Consider the following 18,528-nt stretch of genomic DNA (forward strand, 5'->3'; position numbering starts at 1 on the left):
ATTTAATGTTAAATTCTTCCTAAACTTTTTATGCGGGTTCAGCGCCATATATTTTGTTTTTTTTTACATTAATTTCAAGGCCTTTAGAATTACAGTAGGACTGGAACCTGTGCAGCAAGTTCTGGAGACCCCGGGGTGTTTGGGAAATAAGAATAGTGTCATCCGCAAACAGGAGCGACGAAACCCGTTCACCCCTCAATCTTGGGGAATCATTGTCGCACTCTTCCATATAGGATGGGATGTCGTTTACAAATAAGGAGAATAAGGTCGGGCCAATACACACCCCTGGCGTACACCCCTCTGTATTGGAATTGGTTTTGTTAACTCCCCAGTTGGGCCCCATCTGACCCTTGCATAGGTATCCGTATGCAATCTTATAACTAGGTTAAGTAGGTCTACCTGAAGTCCCTGGCGTTTGAGAGATTCCCACAAAAGTTTACATGGGATTAAATCAAACGCCGCCCGCAGGTCAACAAATGCCACATACAAATGGCCTTTGCGGAGAGTGACGTATTTCCAGTACAAACAGCAAAACCTTGGTTCCTGTTTTCGTTCTGAACCCAGCTTGATATTTAGTGAGAACTAACTCGTCCTCCAACCATATGTTAATGCGATTTAAAATATGCCTAGCGAAGATTTTTTGTGTTGTGTCGATAAGACTTATAGGGCGATAGTTAGCTGGATCGCTTCTATCACCCATTTTTAAAAATAGTAATAATGTCCGCTCCCTTCCATGTGTCTGGAATTTTCCCCCCGGCTGCAATAACATTGCATAAGTGGTTTAAGTACGGTACCCAGACATCTACTTCATGTTTAAATAAATCACCTGGGATTTTGTCAAGCCCTGGAGCTTTCCCATGTTTAACTAAGTTTAAAGCTAGTTCTGTTTCCTGTAGATCGAAGGCTAGTTGTATGCCTTCGTCATCTATAGGCGACAGAGCATGCTCCTCATGCACAATACCTTCGGGCTCTGGGGCAGCATACAATTTTGTGAAGTGGACAATCCAGGTTGCTTCATCTAAGAAGACCTCTCGTGATCCCTTCTCCTTTTTGTTGCCCTTTGCTACTACTTCCCAAATTGCCCTTTGGTCCTTTATTTTAGCCGCTGACAGCATAGAGGGCCATAATTCGTCATCCCATGATGATTGTGCATTGGCCAACACTTTCTTAAAAACTTGCCTAGATTCTTTAACTGCCACAGCGTTTTTAGTTTTAACTGACTCGATCAAGGCAAGTTTTGCTTTACGACATTCTTTGTTGAACCAGGGTTTGCCTACAGGGTGTAACATGACAGCTCCTGCACCTTTTTTTTAATCTTTTTGTCATAAATTCTAATAATTTGTTAAAAAAAGTTTGATGCAGTTCAAGAAATAGGCTGGGTATACTTTGGGAGGGGTTATATGCTTAAATGTGTTTGAAAGACAACCATAAATATTAGCCACTGTCTCCTCTTGTTCTAAAATGTAGGCCCATTTGACAGAGCGCCTATTGTTACTACGTATGATATTGTCTGGGATTGCTTTATGTGTGTCATCTTTAGTTTCCATCCCCAATAGTATAGTACTAGAAAAGCTTATTTCAAGAGGGCGATGGTCACTATCTGATCTTGTTTTGACCACCATGTCTATGGCATATGGCCACAGATCCAGGGAAACAATAATGTAATCAATTTTGCTCTGGCAGTTTTGTCTGTGGAAGGTGGGGGCTTTAGGGCTGTCAGATGGTAAGCGGCCATTGCACGCCCTCATACCGTGACTTACCATTACCCTAGTAATTTGAAGAGCTAAATTTGTTCCTGCAACTACCCCACTACTAGATAAGGATGGTATACCATTTGCAAGGTCCTCATCCTCGTACAGTTTGTTAATCCCTGTAATGGGTTCAAAGTTACAGTTCATATCCCCACATATGATCTTGCTTGATCCTGGATCCAGATCATCTAAAATTGATTCTAGTTTATCAATGCAGCGTGACTCCTTGTAAGATGGGCAGGGCCTGTTGTACACATTAAATAAGTATATCTCCCGTTTATCATTAGTAGTCATTTTCAATCCAAGTATGTCTAAAGAGGCGATACTTAGTTTACTAATGGTAATATTAATGGCCACCTTAACCCATATTATTAACCCTCCAGAGGGACTGCCTCTTACGGATGGAACTGCGTCCAGCTGGAAAGTTTTGTATCCTACCCTATGGACATATTTTGTCGCCCAGGATTCCTGCAAGATGCAAATGTCACAGCTATTTATGTAGTCGTTCCAGTCGGGATCACTTATTTTTGAGCCCACTCCTGCCACATTCCAAGAAACAAGCTTGATCATAGGGGGACAGGAGGTTAAGTTATTTCCAACGGGTGAAGGCAGATTGCATATTGTACTATCTGCTCCTACATTGTTGTGGTTACATACTCCTTTCTCTGTTAAGTTTGATGGGCCCACTTTAGCCATCAATCCCATTGACATACTCTAAATCTGGGCTAATCGAATTGATATCCCCATGTGGGCAGGGCGACGGCGACCATCGAGCACAACTATCATAACAATACCCAGGTGAGTTACTATTATGAGGAACCACCGGACCAGATGGGGAGTGTGTGGGTTGAGAAACCTTGTAAAGTGCTCTAAGTGGAGTGGAGTAGTGGGAGGAGTAGTCCTGTGACCCCGAATAGGTCTGTATCTGCCTGGGTGTATGCTGGCTCCGCCCCCCTGTGGGGTGTCTGGTGACGAGCCCCCACCTGACAATAGGGAAGAGGAGCCCTGTAAACAGAGTGCTCCAAAAAAACCAGAACCAGCTCAGGCTGGTTCCCGCCAAGCCCTGTGCCAAGGGCAGACACGAGAAAATGCTGTATAAATATTGGGCTATGACCACATGAGAATGTTGTGCTGTTGTGCTGTTCTTGTGACTTGCTGCTGCAGGGTCCCAGGATGAACCGCCACGAGGGACTGCCTCCCTGCTGGAGGGCCCTGTGTGCTGGCCTGCCTGGGCCCAGCTTTGTCCCTGAAACCTTTGGAGCCCTAGAGCCTTGTGAGTGCTACAACTGTCTTCCAGGAGGAGAAGGGGAGCGTGAATGCTTTGCTACATGCTGCTGAAGGAGTCTTCCAGGGGAATCCTGACGTGGGGACCCCCCCGTACTGCTGAGAGGGGGAGCGGGAGCCCACCCCATGTTTGTGCTCATTTGGCGGATGCCCACCCTACATTTGAGTTTATTTAGTTGACGGGAGCCTAACCCGCATTTGTGGTAAAGCGGGAGCCCACCCCGGACTTTAGTGAGGCCTAAAGAGAGGCATAATATGTGACTTGTGCACAATGTGTGTATGCTTTTGATACCTATGACGTAATGTGTTTATGCTTAGGATATTTATGCATACTGTAGTTCAAGCCTAAAGCTAATATGATATATTGCTGAGGGCAATATTGTGTCAGTAGTTACTGGTTGTGTTTTACAATTGCTACTTGTGCTTTCTAAAGATTTTGACAATGGCCCAATTGGCCCGGTCATGTGTATATAGTTCCCTGTGAATATTGCCTAGGTGCAGTTGGCACAGTGTATATTGTGTGATTATGATTTTAATGTGCTTTGGATAATACAAAGGCTATTTTGTATATAACCTTGTGTGGAGTTTATTTTGTGGTGTGCCTAGTGTGGTGTTGCTGTGTGTGTTTGCTGCGCAAACATTTTACAGATTGCCCCTGGGATAAGACTGACTGCTCGTGCCAAGCTACCAAGGGGGTGAGCAGGAATTATCTTCAGCGTGTTACTCTCTTGCCCTGACTAGAGTGGTCATTTGTGCCTGGCGTAGGCGCATGCCCTAGAATAACCAGGAATCCCATTTCTAACAAGGCTCAATCTATATATATATATAACAAATTCTGCAGCTCCATTTGAAAGGTGTCACAGAAAGGGTGAATGCAGTTTTCAGAAACCCAATATTGCTATAGTTCTTCAGTGCTTGTTCTACAAACCTTTCTTTTACTGTTCAGCAGCATGGCTACTCTCAGGACCTTCACAGCTTCTCATCAATCAAGATTTCCTTAACTCGCTTACTCCAGCAGAAAGTCTATCCAGCAACTGAAGGTCCAAGTATCCATGTGTATCAAATCAAAAAACTGTTTGTATTAGTTCTGGAATCACGTTTTGGAGTCTGAGTTTCAATGCAGATGAAGGAATAAGTAATCCAACATTTCCATGTAAGGCACCAGTGCAAAGGCCAATTGGCAGTATCTTTGTAAACAAAAAACATATATTATTAGGGTTGGTTCACATCCATTACAACGTATGACATCTCCATAACAACATGTACTGGTGATGCGTTCTTTTCAAGTATGTTTTCATGGAACCATTAGTGTAGCGGCTTTGAATGTGTTATAGTCCAGTAACATAGTAGCTTACATGGATTTACATTTACACATGTGGGAAAAAGAAAAAACATTTTTGCATAGTTTGTCTCTTTATACATTCTTACTATATCTTATATTCTCTATACCCTGCCATGTGAACATTCCCTTATTTTATCCTACCTATTGAAGCAAAATAACGTTGTTAACTGAAGTAACTCATCCCTCTCTCACCCTTCGGCCATTTTGTTAATTCCCTCATTTGCAGCTAACACCACTTTCTGTATGTTACTTCGTGAGTTCTCAACTCAAGCTATAGATTTTAGCTGAACAATAAGAACATTGCTTTCTGAATGTACTGGCAGATGTACTATTATCATATCCATATTTACAATTCATCAGTATACTCGTCAAATTGCATGAATGTTGGTCGCTTTAAGTTCTTCCATTAACACATTCCAATCCAATGAAATAGGTTTTTTCCTCAGTCCACGCCTTTCTCCCCTCTGGATTTCTATACCCTCTACAGTACCCAAACGGATTGTATCATTATACCAATCCTCGACCACTGGTGCTTTCCTCGCCTTTCAGCGTATTGTTATCGTTCTTTTTGCTATTATTAGCATTAGATTAAGGAAGCGGGTTGTGGGGTGCCCAGGTTTGCTAGTAAGACTTAGTCCCAGTACACAGGATTCTAGGGTGTGAATTATTCTCTCAGGCGCTATGGTTGTTAATATGTTGTATATTGTGGACCAGTAATTAAAAATTCTTGGGCAGGACCATAACATGTATAGTAGGTCAGTGTTCGGCTCTTGACATCGAGGGCACTCATCAGCTACATCCGCAAACATCACATTTAATCTGTGGGGAGACAAATATGCCCGGTGTAATATCATTAGTTGTATGAATTTAAATTTGGGATTACGTGCCACCTTCCTAGGGCATTCAATAGCACCCTTCCATTCCTTATCTGTAAAATCCCTCCCTATTTCTGCGTTCCAACTTTCTCTGAGAGACCCTAATAATGCTGCCGTCTGTGATTTGATCCCATGTGCCAACCACTTTTTTAGATGACTGCTGTTTCCCATTAGGTACAACATGTTCACTAATTCATGCTTTGGGGGGTTCTTGCCCATCCGGCGACCATCTCCTACGTATAAATCTCAGGATCTGTGTGTGCTTCAAAAAAAGTGTATTAGGTACTCCTCGCTCTCATACCAGTGTATTATGATCTACTAGTGTACGGTCCACAAAGAGCATACCTATTGTATCCACTCCTGCTTCCAACCAGGCTGAGATAAGTCACTGGGATGCTCCCTCCAAAGGCAGTGGGATACCCAACAAAGGAATATTCTGGGCATACGGTCTTTGTTATTTAGTATACAGTAGCGCCTTTCTCCCGTAATGTAGAGCCACTTTAAGTAGTGGAGGTGTATTTGGTGGTATCTTTATGGTTGGCTTCAGTAACTTATGTAGCTTACCCACCTCCCACTCCCTCTGTGACAGTCCTATTTCATGTAGATTCCTGCCTGCTAGCCAGTATGCCATCCACTGAAGTTGGCTGGCGTAAACGTATGTTTTGAAGTCCGGTACCCCATTCCTCCACTGGCTATCCTTCCCGCCACCGAAATGGGCAGGGATGTCTAAAACTTAATTTGTTCTCTAATTGCGTTAATTGCTCTTGTGACATTGCCATCTATGAGGTTGTCCGACTCCCTGTATATGTGTATTCCTAGATATTTAAAGGTTGTTTGCGCTGATTGGAGGTCCATGGGCCAAAATGTAGCGAGTCTTGTGATCTGTAGCACTGGAATGAGTAGGCATAAGATTTGGTTTCATTGATAGAGATCCCAGAGAGCAGTTGGAATTTCTAAAAAAAATACTGAGATAGGTGCATGGTATTTATATAAAGCCCTCTGCCCAGTTCCTCAGTGCCTCTGCTTATTTTCTGCTAGTTGTCCCCTGCAGTTGCGGATGGGATCTATTCAGCTCTACATCTAAGACAGCATTAAAGTCTTCCCCAATCAACCAAGGGTAATTTTTCCATCCCGTCAACATCACAGTCAGTGTTTCCTGGAAAAGATGTTGATCTACATTCGGAGCATATCAACTTCCCAAGACTATCTGTTTCCCGTCAAGTTTTCCAAGTAATAGTATATATCTAACATTTATGTCTATTTTGTGTTCTTGCAGCTGAAAGGGCACCCTGGTTCTGATCCAGATTGCTGCCCCTCTCGCGAAGGCCGAATACGAGGTATGGAACAATTGGCCCCTCTATTTCTTCCGCTTCTGAGTGTGTCAAATGAGTTTCTTGGAGTAGTGCGATATGCACCTTCCTGTGGTTCAGTTGTGCTAGAGCCCTATGTCGTTTATGAATAGAATCCAACCCTCTTACATTCCAGGACGCATATATGTATTTGTTATGTTGTGTCATATCGTTTGCTGTGGTGAGTCTCTATGTGCGGCATGCTGCCCTATGGGAGGGATAGTATGATTATGACTGAGTTCCCAGAGGACCAAACCATGAACATATGCACAGAAAAAAACTATAGGTAAAAAATAGCATTGTGCAGTCCCCCGTGGGGTGGTGTTGACCGCCTTCCTTTTCTTAGGCATTGCATATGCTTGTACGGTACATTACTACTGCTCTGGCGAGAGCCCCGATATTTCATGTATAAAGTGTAGATTGCGGGATGGAGAACACCTTATAGACATTTATCAATATACTTATCTGTTGTCAACAGTGTTACTGAAGCCATAAACATATGTCCAGTTTATTATTCATTCACAGTCTGCGGAGTCACCAGCGGGAACAACGCCAAGCTGCTTTCCGAGTCTGAGTGTTTCTCTGGGTCTTCTGAGGATCCCACTGTTTTGGCAATGGAGGTTGCATCATATTCTGCCATCTCTGCTGCTGCCAGGAGAGCGTCAGTTTGACTCTCAGTGATTTGCTCCAGAGTTGGGCATTTTTCGAAAGAAGACCCCATCTGTCCATGCCTGTATTGTTGATGATTGTCCTCCTTTTTTCTTTGTGCTCCAATCCTTTGGCTGCCTTGTGACGGATTTTTTGAGGAATGTGGAGTTAATGTTATTTCTGCCCATTCCACAGCTTCCTCAGGGTTCTCGAAAAATAGGGTTTTTTGGTTGTGGATCAGCTTCAGCTTCACTGGAAATAACATGGCGTTTTTTTCAATTGTGAGTTCCCAGTGTCTTTTTACTTCCCTGAATGTGTCACTTGCCTTTTAAACAGCCATCGTAAAGTCGGTAGATGGATATACGTTTATTTCCAAACTGTAGGGGTGCATTTCCTCTAGCGGCACGCAATATGGTGTCCCTGTCCCTATAATTTAAAATCCTGGCAATGATTGGTTTGGGCTGTGCCCCCGGTCTTGGGGCCTAGGAGGCACTCTATGCGCCCTTTCCACTGCATATAAGGTTGAGAGACCTTCCTTGACCACGGTATCTCTGAGCCAATCTTCAAAAACTACGTTGGATACTTCCCTTCACTGCACTCCAGAATGCCTAGGATACATACAATGTTGCGTTGTGTTCTGCCTTCTACATCGTCCAGCTTTCCCTGCATGCCTTTCAGTTGTCGCTTTACTTGGTCCATTTGTGTGGTAGTGGCCATCTGCTGCGGGACCAGATCATCCAGTAATATTTTATGATTTTTTACTTTGTCATTAAGCTTGTCATGATCGGCCTTGAGTAATGTTAAATTAGTTGGCAGTGTTCCAATTTGTAGTTCGATGGCGGCTCTGGAGTCTCGTATTTCATTAAATATTAAATCCAACTTATCGGCTCATGTTGTGGTAGGCGGAATCAAGAGCTGTGTGATGCTTCTGTGCATGGTGCATTGTCACATTCCCCCGGGGTGGGTGCTCCTGCTGTTTCACTTTTGGTCTGCCCATTTTACGTTAGGACCAGGGGGGGGGGGAGAGATAAAAAAAGAGAGGCGGGGTGTTCAGTCTATCGTAGGTCCGCCGGTCGGGTCGCTGTGTATTACTCTGGGGTGTAGACTTCTTGTGCTCTGTGGCACTAGTGTGTAACTGCTAAGCTCAGTGTTGTCTCAGTTCCAGCCCATTTCCAGCAGCGCTATGTTCCATCGGACATCAGGGGCCATCAGCCCGAACTTGTCACAGTCCTGGTTAAATCACACGCAACTGGAGGTGCGTTTCATTGAGCGCTGGAGCCAGTCGTGTGGTCGGCAGAATTATGTGTTTACTCTTATGCAGAACACTCTATAGGGTTCTCTTTAGCCTTGCCATTTTATTTTTTAATTATTTTAAAGGTTTTGTATAGAATGAACAGGACCCTCATGGGTATCAGAGCGCTTTACAAGTGGGGTAGTTAGACAAACAAAGCATAGCACAAAAGAAACATAGAAATTCGAGATAAAGACATTTGTTACAGCTGGAATGTTCCAGGAATCATAGATAATGTTCACGTGAATTTTGTCATGAGTAGGGATTTTTTACTTTTTTAGAAGGATGCAAATGATGGGTTGCGTTTGGTTTCTGGGGGTAGTGCATTCCAAATCCTTGGAGCAATTCCAGAGAAGGTGCGATTATATGTTTTCTTCTTAGCAAATCTTTGAGGCTTCAGAAGGAAGTTGTTGGCGCTCCTAGAAGACCTGTTCCCACACGAGAGCTCGAGTTTCTGGGCCAGATAATCGGGATGTTGTGGTGTAGAGCTCTGTGTGTCATGCAGGCGATTTTTAGTTGGATCCTTGCTTCGTAGGGTAGCCGATTGAGCGTTTTGAAGTCTGGGGAGATGTGCCAATGCCTTTTGGAACCTGTGAGGAGTCTGGTCGCTGAGTTAAGTGATGCTCTAAGCTGAGCAGTTGACGATCTAGGGAGTCCAGTAAGTGTTGCACTACCATAGTCTAGTCTAGGAAGCACAAGTACTTGGACTGCCAGTTTGAAGTCAATTGCTGGGAGGAAAGGTTTTAGTTTTCTCAGGGTGTGCATCTGAAAGTTCGTTCCTTTACCTGCAGCATATGTTTTTGCATGTTAAGGTTGCTGTCCAGAGTTACTCCCAGTGATTTTGCTGAGTCGATTAAAAGAGGTTGGCAGTTAAGCGCTGAATGTTGTTTAAGCCATTCTTGAATGATGTCTATTCGGTTAGGGGGAGCGATTAGTAGGAATTCGGTTTTGAGGGAGTTTAGTTTGAGGTGGTTATCAGTCAACCAAGTTTGAGTTTTTGGAGAGATGATTTGAGAGCCTTGATGTCGCCCGGTGAGTTTATCTTTAAATAAAGTTGTGTGTCGTCAGCGTACATGTGAAAGTGGATATTAGATGAATTGAGGATTTCGGTAAGAGGTTCCATGAATAAGTTGAACAGTGTAGGTGACAGGGAGGAGCCCTGCGGGACTCCTAATGTGACTGGGACGGTCTTGGACAGGGATTGGTTGACCTTGAGCCTTTGGGATCTATTGCTGAGGAAAGAGGTAAACCAGTTTAGAACTGATCCTGATAAGCCCATTCTGTGTTGGAGGAGGTCAAGGAGATTTTCATGTTTGACGGTGTCGAAAACTGACGATAAGTCGAGCAGGATAAGTAGGCAGGCTTCGTTTTGATCAAGTATTTTTAAAGCGTCATCTACAATGTGGGTCATGGCTGACTCCGTACTATGCCCTGCACGGAATCCAGATTGAAATTTATTGAGCAGGTGGAAGTTGGTGATGTGGTTGTCTAGCTGGCTGAGAGCACATTTTTCAAGTAGTTTCGCCAGAGTTGGGATGTTGAAAATTAGTCTGTGGTTATTTAGGTCTGTGGGGTCTGCCGTCGTTTTTTCAGGATGTGGGAAACTTGTCCCGATTTGAGAATATCCGGAATAACCCCTTGGACTAAGGAGGCATTGATGATCTTTGTCTACAGTGGTACTAGCATTGGTATGAGATCTTTGAGGTAGTTAGCAGGGAGGGGTTCAGAGAAGTAGTTGGAGGGCTTCAAGGACGTTAGCGCTTTTTGGATTGTTTCTTCGCTGTAAGTTACTGTAAGCTCGCTGTAAGTAGGTGATTAAATGTTGGCCCCAAGCACCCAATGTTCCAATAAAAGAAGAAACTAGTCCTCCTGCTCCTCTTCCGCAACGCACGCGCGTCTACTCCCCTCCTGGCCCATGACACCTACTGTGTTTCTTCACTCTTCCCAGAGCGCCAGATTCCATTTATTTATCCCGTTTTTGCAGCCAACTGCGTCACACATTTTATCTCGGTCCCTCTCTCCAACGTCGACTCTCACCTAGCCTGCACGATGTTACAGATCAGCAGGGGCCCGCTTTATAAAATATCAGCCCTACAGAAATCGTCTAGGCTCACCCAGTCCAGACCCCAGTGTGGGAGGCACTATTTTGGCAGCGTACGCAGTAAGGAACTCCACTTGCCTGATCAGTGTGGCGTCCTCCAGAGACTTTTGTAGTCTGTGCCTGCATTCACCACAGCGTGTATTTCTGTCCCTCTGTACTGGCCGTTATCAGAGTTCACTCCGTTGGTCCCACACACTTGTAGAGTCTCGTTTTTGTCCCACACGCCTGCGGATTCTTGTTTGGACCCAGGGGGCTCGCGCAATTTCGCCTGTATACTCGTCTCCACTCTGATGCGGGCCGGCAAGTGCGTGCCTTTTCCCTGCTGTTTTCGTGCACAGCCGTGGCAAGTTTGCATTTATTGGCGATGTTCACTTCAGACCGCAGGTCTCATCCCCTCAGTACCTTTTGCCTTATTCCCGGTCTTCCCTCTGTTCTGCCATCTTGCGGGACGCTGCCGCGCTGTGGCTCATCCGCGAAGCGGTCCTGCAGTGGCTTTGCTACCGTCACTCAGCCCTGTGTCAGTGCCGCTGTCGGTGCCTCTCTGTGCAGGTCTCTGGCAGATGCAGTTCTCGGATCTACCAGGCAGTGATTGTCGGTATAGACCTCGGGCTCCACGCCCAGCTACGCACGCCGGAGCTCCGAGCCTCTCCATGTTCGAGCAAAAACCGTAGGTATGTGGTAAATAAGTTATTACCCTGTCATAATTTCTATACATTAATAAGGAATAAGGATAGCTCATAAAAGTGAGAGGCAGAGTCCGTGGTGTCCGGTTTACAAGGGCTTTAATACAATGACTCGAGTCACTGGAGAATCGGGTTCCATCACCACTAAGGTTCAGGAAGGGTCGTCATCTGAAACTTTATTCACATAACACATTATATATAGTGAAACCATACAATTGCATCGAATAGAGAAGGCGGGGCAAGTGAAAGAGAGAGATAAGAACACATGGGCGTGAAAGAGGGCGTGTAAGGAGGCGTACACATGGGTGTTCACTTGATGAGTCACAGGTGTGTCATAGGTGGGTGGATGCATAGAGGAGGTCTGCAGGGTCAACAGGAACCTTTACCCTACTTGTGCGCGCAAAACTGGTCATGACGTGAAATTGACGTGTAACTTGTGGGGAGCTGGGGGGAAGCTGACTTTAGCACTAGTAGAGGAGTCTGGGATGTCAGAACGACCTGCACCTTTGGCATATCTGATATCTTGTGTTTGGAGGATGTAGTGAGGATGTATTGTCTGACTTAAAGGTCTCTCGAGTAAAGGCTGTTCATCACTAAATACTAGTGTGCATATATTTCTTTGTGCATTGCGTGGGCCATGGGCCTTCTATGGAAACGGGTTCAGTAAATCACTTGAATGGAGACAGAAAGGCTAGGCCCTATCTTCTGCAGGCGGAATATGTTTACCCCTTTCACTAGACTGGAATGTGTTTTCTGTGCAGCTGAGCAGATAACTGTAGGCAAAATACTGTCTTGGCAGGCCAGGCCGGGCACCTCTCGGCTGAGCAGGAAGTAAGGGAGAGGTCAGGGATGCATAACTAAACTGCAGCTTTCAGAGTCAGAAGAGGCTCAGAGCCTGAATTCAGGGCCTGGCTCGGCTGGGCCACAAAACGTGTGCATCTCGACTTTTAAACGTATACCATGTAAATGCATTGGCAACATAGGCCTCAGTGCAGAATTAACGTTTCATTCAGGGAGGGCCTAATAACTGACATGCTAACATTGGACGGAAATGCAGTGGCACTATTATTACAGGCATGAGAAGGGAATTACATGATGATATGAACATACATGGGGAATAGGTACATACATAGGGTGCGAGTGGGTGACACACTGGCCACATAAAATTTCTATTTCCTCATTCCCTCCTTGTCCCCTACTGTGCCCTTCAGGACACATCTATATTCATGAGACCATCTATTTGTTCATATAGCATCATTTGCTCGTCTTTATTCATTCGGGCACGGGAACGTGGACGTGGACGGGGAATACAGGCAGTGGCACACAAGCCGCAAATCGCTGGGCCACATTGCAGACAGAGACAGCAACTAAAGACTACGAGCAGTATTATTCCTAGGAATGACAACAATTTCCATCCCCAGGCTGATATCACACTCCAGAGCCAACCGGACCAAGTCCAGGTGCCTGGATTCTGGTGTATCTCGTGAGCTATCTTGTGGAGCCTCGTTATGGCTGCATATACTGATGGCGCATTATTAGGAATAAACACACAACAACTGGAGCCGATCACTCTACAAGCCCCGCCCCTATCGGCCAGGATGACGTCAAGAACAAGGCGGTTCTGAAGAACAACAAGTCTCATAGCAGACTGCTCCTCTGTCAAGTTACCTAAAGCAGAAGTAGGCTCATTCACTACTGCTTCCAAAGTTCTTGGTAACCTGCGTATTAATTTACTGTTTTGGACGGGACCTACGAACCAGAAGTATCCTTTAATGAAATCTTTATATTGCTCCCACGCTGTCTCAGTCTGATCGACAACCGGGGAATCGGTCTCCCTCTTGTGTCTTACATGTACTAGTCGTGAGTCTCGATGATAATGGGATGGGGCTAGAAAAACAGGTGGCAATAGGAACGCTATATAACACGTTCCACCCCAGTCTAAGGGCAGACGTACATAGGCTGTCTGACCACAAATGAAATAAGAATGGCGGGAAGCTTTGAAAGTAGACTTTCCTTTATCATTGAATTCAACCACAGTATTACAATCACTGTGTCCTAAGTGTACCGAACCATTCTTTCTAACGCATAATTCACCTTTTACTGGTAAGACTGCTATTAACGGTGAACCTGTATTGGTCTCGGACTGGACATTCAGAATCATGAGGCTAAGGGAAACATTTCCTAGTTTGTACACTTCATTTTCTAGATCTGTTCCTTTCCTTTGGGGAAAACCATCTTTGTCGGGAAAACATGCCTTATTCATTACTATATTCAGGTCCCTCCAAACCCATTCACTCTGGGAATCTGTGAACTGTCTGTCTTGTAATGATGACATTAAAGCAAACCATGCTCCGCACGAACCATTGTGCGAAAACGGATAAGGAAAGAGGGGCAGAACTCCCGTCGTTTTCTGATAAGGTGGGAGTCGTCCACATACCCAGCAATTTGTTACATTGCTGGTCTGGTGAGAATGGTGTAACATTCGAATAAAAGTATTTTTGCGCAGTGCTAGTCGATATGACAATTCATGGGGTGGCAGGTCACTGAATGTGTGCTCAATAGTGTCATTGAAGGAAGAATGTATATGTGAACCAAGAGGAGGAAAGAAAACATGTAGCGTCAAGCTTATACATATATTCAATATACTTAGAAGAAACATAATGATCAGAGTTACTATGCATCTGCTGCGTAAGTTTTTGCAGTATTTCACTTTCATCTCTCTCTGCCTATCTCTCTGTCTACTTGGGTCTACGATCTTATACATGTCAGGAACCTGTCTAACCGCTTCACCCGAGGGGGACTTAAACAATTAAACGCTGTCTGACTTACTAGACCGTAGTTTCTGTTTATACTCTTGTTGTGGAGTCTTTTCTAGCAAAGGGAGTTTAGAGTCACTGATTTCAAGGCAGTCCTTAGAGTCTTTTACCGAACCAAGTCCATGGAAGCGTTTCACGTGCTGGGCATGGAGCCAGCCCTTCCTCCCCTCGACCTTGACGGTGGTCCTCGTCCTGAGAAGAACCAGCTTGGGTGCGCGCCAGCGGGGCTCGAGAGGACTTGAACGCTCAAAATTTCGGACAAACACCAGATCCCCCGGGACAATCGAATGATTTTTCACCTGGGTGTTGTCGAGGAAGGCAGCTGCAACCTGTGAACGACAAGAAAGGAGTGCAGACATCAAGGAAGCCAGGTAATCTGTCAGCATATTACTGTCTACATCAGTGATCTTTTTCGGCATAGGCGTACCCCGCGTATTCGGCGGTCTACCAAAAACCACCTCGTACGGGGATAGTCCGGTTCTGGAATGAGCTACCATTCGCATGTAAAAGAGGGAAACCGGCAAGGCTACCATCCAATCCACACCTTTTTCTGCACAGACCTTCGCTAGCTTGGTTTTGAGTGTCTGATTGTGTCTCTCTACGAGGCCTGCTGCCTCTGGGTGTCGTACGCAATGGAATCTCCACTGGTACCCTAACAGAAGAGATACTTGTTTCATAAGTTCAGAAGAGAATGGCTGACCATTGTCTGAGTACACGACACGGGGCAAGCCGTATCGTGGAAAGAATTCTCGGACCAACTGCTTAGCAGTGGTCACAGCAGTGTAATCTGGGACTGGGTACGCTTCTGTCCATCTAGATAGGGCACATACAACTACGAGGACGTACTTGTATCCTCGACATCTGTCCATCTGAATATAATCCATCTGGAGGACTTCAAAAGGGTGGTCAGGAGGATGAAATCCACCTTGTTCCACGGGAATGCCTTTGCCTGGATTGAACTGACAACAGATCATGCAGGTACGCACTTTCTGTTTTGCCGCTGCACGTAAATGCTTGTTGAACCAGATATTCTGTAGACTGTCTAACATGGCCTTTTCGCCTAAGTGTGCTGGACTATGTGCTGTATTTATGATAGCTTGAACAATGGAGTCGGGGAGAAACCATGTGGCTTTGCCTTTTGTCATCCAACCTTGATCTGTTTGGACCCCTCCTTGTTCAGTCCATTTCTTGATTTCGTCTGGAGTGGCATGTGTCTGTATGTCGAGTACATCTTGTGAGGGATCTCTGACTGTCATGCAAGTTGTCAGTGATGGTACTTCTGTCTTTATCGTGTCAGTCGGAATGTCTGTTTGAGTCTGAGCTGTGAGTTTAGCTGTTCGATCTGCCAGGTCGTTACCCTGGGAAATGGTGTCAGTGACTTTAGTATGTGCCTTGCACTTCATGATAGCTATGGCTGTAGGCAAGTGTATTGCATCTAACAGAGCCTGAATGAGGGGACCATGCTGTATCTTGGCCCCATGGGAGGTCAGAAAACCTCTCTCCTGCCAGAGGACTCCAAAGTCGTGTACGACTCCGAAGGCATACTGTGAATCTGTGTATATGTTTACTTTCAAGTTCTTGGCTCGTATACAGGCTTGGGTCAGAGCGATGAGCTCTGCTGCTTGGGCGGACAGGGTGTCAATTCGATGTGTCTCTATGACTTCAGTATCAGTGGTCACTGCATATGCGGCCACTAACTCTCCTGTGCTTGTTCTCATGCATGAACCATCTACATAAAGTGTCAGGTCTGGGTCGGGTAGTGCAATGTCTGTCAAGTCTTGTCTTGGCTTCGTCACTGTATTAATAACTTCCACACAATCATGCGGTGCAGGGTCTGCTGTGCTTGAGGATAAAAGTGTAGCAGGGTTCAGGGTATTGCATCGTCTGATCTCTATGTGTGGCTGGAACAATGTCAGTTCATATCCTGTCAGTCTTGCTATAGTCAGGTGTTGTGTCTGAGTCCTGTTCAAGAGAACTTCTACGGCGTGTGGAACCTGTACTGTCAGGGGATGTCCTAACACTATGAAATCACTTTGTCTGATTGCTAGAGCTGTGGCTGCAACTGATTTTGGGCATGCAGGCAGAGCCTGAGCCACTGGATCCAATGTACTAGAAAAGTAAGCACAAGGCTTGTGTTTTCCTGCTTGATCTTGTGTAAGGACAGATAATGCTGTGCCTTCGCGTTCAGTGACAAAAAGTGTAAAAGGTTTGCTGTAACATGGTGTCGCTAAAACTGGTGCTTGACATAGAACTTTCTTCAATTCATCAAATGTGAGTGTATGCTCCTGAGTCCAAGGGAGGACAGTCAAAGTCGCTGCCTCCTGTGTTGTCAACTGTATGAGTGGTTTGGCTAGATATGCATACTGGGGAATCCATTGTCTGCAGTAAGAAGTGAGGCCAATGAAGGCCCGTACCTCCTTTTGTGTCTTGGGCTGTGGAAGATGTGCAATTAACTGAATGCGATCAGGTGTCAACTGTCTACCCCTCTTGGACAGCAAGTGTCCAAGGTACACCACTTGCTGGGCACAGAATTGTAACTTTGAAGGGGACACTTTGTGCCCCTTTTCTGCCAGGAAGTATAAGACCGTCAGTGATGCACGTTCGCAGTCTCGTTCTGTTCGTGCTGTGATCAAAAGATCGTCAACGTATTGGAGCAGTGCAGTGTCAGTAGGCATGTGAATGCTGTCTAGTTGTCTTTTCAATGCTTGACTGTAAATACTAGGACTTTCTGTGAACCCTTGAGGAGCCCTCGTAAATTTGAAGCTACGTCCATTTAAACAGAATCCGAAGAGGTATTGGCTCTCTGGATGTATCGGGACACTTAAGAAGGCGTTCTTGAGATCTATTACAGTGAAGAACGTCGCTTCGGAATCAATTGCAGTCAGTAGTGAAGAAATGTCTGGAACCACTGGGTACTGTGGTATTATGCATTTGTTCAGTTCTCGGAGGTCAATCACTAGTCTGTAGACTGGTGGTGCATTTGGGTCAGTTCGTTTAAGAATCAGAATGATTGGAGAATTACATACATTGGAGTCAGTCTCTACAACCACTCCCTGTGCAATAAGTTCATCAACAATTTTCAGTAATGCTACTACAGCATCAGGTGGTAACTTGTATTGTCGGATTCGTGGCAGTACTACTCCTTGTTTGAGAGTGACACGGTGTGGCGTGATGTGCATGTAACCTACATCAGTCGGACCCTGTGCCCATAAATGCTGTGGTACATTCTGGAGTCTAGGATCAAAATCTCTCAACACATAATGTCCTTTGAAATCACGTAAAAACAATCTCACTCCTTCCGGGGAACAACAAATCACTGCTCCTAGTTCTTTCAATGTCTTTATACCAAGCAAGTTTTCTGGACATGATTGAGTAAGTAACAGGTCTGTAATGCGGGACAATGGACCGACTCCTAAGGAAACTGGCTTTGACACTTCGTTAACAATAGGCCTTCCTGAAAATCCCAGGGAAATATTCTGTGAGCCTGAGAGGGGTGCCCCTGGAACCTCGTCATGACTGATGGTAGTTCTGCTCGCCCCTGTGTCAATCAGAAATTTTCTGTCCTTTCCTAATACACGACTATGTACATATGGATCCTCTTGAGCTACAGGAACCTCAATATGGGGCAAGCCTACCTCCCTCTCTAGGCTGTTTCATGAGTACTGTTGATATTCTGGATAGTCCAACTGGTACATTTGTTGCGTGACATGTTGTGTGGCAGCAATGGGTTGGGGTACAGCTACTGTCTGTTGCGTGTTCTGTGGCGTTTGCGTGTTCTGCGGAGTGTTATCCTGTCTAGGAGGACGCGGTCTTTCTTTTGTCTTGCCTGTAGCTATATTGTGTTTCAGAACAGCACATTCATTTACATAATGACCTGGTTGTTTGCAGTAATTACAGTTCCCTTTGACAGGTGCCGTGCCCTTTTTATGGCCATCAGCTGGAACTGATTGAGCAACTAGTACTTTCATTTTCGTATCTTTCATGCGTCTCTTTTCGTGTTCCTGTTCCTCTCTAATTCTGTTCTGGTGGTACTGTAACATTTGCAACATTTGGGAAGGGCTATTTGCTTGCCAGGTACTCTCAACCTTCAGTACTCTATTCTTGATCGGGGGTAAGGAATTCTCTACTAATTTGCTCACAAAAAGATGTGGGTACGATTCACTATTTGTCTTCAGGCCACTATTAATAGTAAAACATTTTTCGAATCTAGAATAAAAATCACTAGTGTCTTCATCTGGTTTCTGTTTGCAGGCTGAAATAGCATCCCAATCTTCCGTTTTAGTAATCAATAATCTCGGCAAAACCTGTATCAATAGTTCAGGTAGTGCTTTAGCTTTGTCCCCAAGGCCAACACCAGGGCCTTGTGTTTTATCTTCGTCTTCCAATTC

Source organism: Lissotriton vulgaris, chromosome 6, assembly GCF_964263255.1.
Source record: "Lissotriton vulgaris chromosome 6, aLisVul1.2, whole genome shotgun sequence".
NCBI lineage: Eukaryota > Metazoa > Chordata > Amphibia > Caudata > Salamandridae > Lissotriton > Lissotriton vulgaris.